The sequence below is a fragment of the Rattus norvegicus genome, chromosome X (assembly GCF_021556685.1).
Source record: "Rattus norvegicus strain SHRSP/BbbUtx chromosome X, alternate assembly SHRSP_T2T, whole genome shotgun sequence".
NCBI lineage: Eukaryota > Metazoa > Chordata > Mammalia > Rodentia > Muridae > Rattus > Rattus norvegicus.
Genome location: NC_141554.1, coordinates 144,390,016 through 144,392,605, shown reverse-complemented (window position 1 = coordinate 144,392,605; position 2,590 = coordinate 144,390,016).

The following is a 2,590-nucleotide window of genomic DNA, read 5'->3' as shown; positions in this document are numbered from 1 at the left end:
TCCTCGTTAAGCACCGGTGCTGATAGCAAGCTACATTTCGGCACAGCAGGTCCTTGCAAATTTATTTTCCTTTTGTTAAATCCAGTTTACTTTAATAGTTTGCCGAGCAGTAGACAGAAGCTGAGCGGGGGTGGAAATCGATGTCTGTGTCTGATCAGATACCGGCTTTTTCTAAAGCAGCAGCACCGGAACTCCTGTGGCACCAAAACATCTTCTGAAGAGATGGGGCTGTACTAGGGGCTTTCAGGTTGTTTCTTATAGGTAGATTGCCCCTTTTCCTTTGGAGTGCTTCCCCCAAGCAAAAATAGTGACAAGGGCAGCAAATGACAGCCACGAAGGCCCCGGGAGAAAAAGAACTTGTAGGAGCATTCTGACGTCCTCCCCACAGCCCTGGGCAACTGCCACAGGATGCTGCAGCGGGTAACCTTGGCTGAACTGCTGAAAGCCAGCTCCTGTGAGAAGAAGCCCCTGGGGACATGGACACGCAAAATAAGCACCCTGGGTTTGGGTGTAGTTTTGCTAAAGGATTAAAGGAGGCAGAGTGACCCTAAGTCTACATCCTACAAGTCTGAGGAAGTGTGTGTTGCACTGTGCCAGCAGGCGGTTTTAGTAGAACCCCTTAGAGGGTCCAGGCTAACCCGGACCACTGGCACCCGCACAGTGACAGCAGTGGATCACCAGAGGGCGCCTTGCGCTCAGCTTGCTGTGGCCTTGAGGTGAGTGAAGGCGGGTGAGTTAGGGCCTCTAGGAGAGCAGGAACCAACAGTAGTCTAGACTAACCTACAGGAACCTCTCTGCTCATTGCTTGCCCACACCACCCCTAGTCTTCCCTGAGCAGCCCACCGGGAGAAGTCTGAGCATCTCTGGAACATCAGACCAGCTTTTAGACTGACAACCCAGAAAACGAAATAAAGGAAGGGAAGTGTCTGCAGCATGTACAGAAGCTGGACCAAATGCCATTTTTAAATTGCCTAGGATGAGCATTTGTCATCATCAGACTATCATTCAACACATTCCACACTCCTGCGCTAGCTGTGTCCTAAAGTACACTCCATCTCACTGATGTAAGAGCCCTATATACCCAGGAGGCTTTTGAATGGAACTGTTTCACAATGAGAACAGCATCAAGGTTCTGATCACTTGCACACTATGTCATCTAATGCCTCAATCTCACCAAACCTTCTTAGTTGGCAGTTGCAAATGGAGAAAGTGAGGCTCAAATGGGTTATAAATTCTTTCCAAGTTCACAGACGGCCCATGTTCATTACAGTTTTGTGCATTGCTTCCCTGGTGGAAAAAAAAAGCAACTCTCCTAACGGCTGCTTGCGCCCTTCCTTCTTCAAACTGTCAAAAATAACAGAGCTAAAAGGATTCCTATGGTGCATAAAGTGTCATCTCTAATTGTAATCTGCTTCCATTTTGGAAATGTCCCCACACTACCCTTGGATGCTCTTTGGTGCTGTGTGTCAAACTACTTTAAGGTTCCTGGCTTGAGTTAGGGGTTAGCAGTACACATGTGAGGAGCCTTTCAGCACACAAGGGAATGGACAAGTATTCCTTTGCCTCAGAATCATCAAGAGCTACACTAGGATAAGCTGCTGATGTCAAGGTCTGATATCTTCCCAGAAGCCTTGAGCACATAGTAGTTTCTTCTGCTACTGACTTCTTCCCAGTGCTCAACTTATGAATCCTCATGAAGCAACTTGCTTGTTTCCATGTCTTCTCTGGTTCTCTCTTGTGTACCTAGCTCACCAGTGAGCAGGTGAGAACAGCAGGAGCAGCAGCCATGCTGTCACTGGACTGCCAGTGCCTCTCAGGGTTGTGAAATTGAATTATGACTACTTCTCTAAGTACAAAATCTACCACTCTCCATCAGTTAGTTAAACAGGTGGATTGGGATTGTTTGCTTTTTTCTGGCTTTTGGTTTGCTTCTTTAAAACAGTGAGGTCTAGTGACAGGTATAATTTATATTTTAAAAAAGACTAGGGAAAATCTAAAAATCTGAATGCTTTCCTTTGCACAGCACAGTATATAACGTGTCGTCCTTTTTCACGTGGGTTCCTATTTCATCTCTCTTTTGCAACTTCGATGAGAGTTGCTCATTTACATTACAGATCTAGGTTGTTCTTAAGTAGACATACTTCCGTACAGTAGATCTCTATGCACCACTTACTAGTTCTGTAGACTGTGATCAGACCCATTGAACTGGGCACCTCCTCATTCCTCTATAGGACAGTATCCAAACTGGTGGTTACCATGGAGAAATGGAAGGTGTGCAGTGAGGTTGAGAAGTGATAGAGATACATGTTGAAAGGGGCAGAGGAGACAGGGGAGTAGCCTCGAAAAATGAGGAAGCCAAGTTGAATGCCATAGAAGCTAATAACTAAGCCCCCTGAAACTCTAAAGGTGTGCGGCATCGAGATAGACCATAAAAACTACCCAAGTGATCCCATCCAGAGGGTCCAAACCGACCACTTCGTGCTGAGCTGCTACCACAGCTTAAATGTGAGGTCCTCGGGCTGGTTGGTTGCTTAGGGCTGAATACACAGCGAGAGTTTCATTCAGAAAAGAGTCCACCTCGAAAATGAAT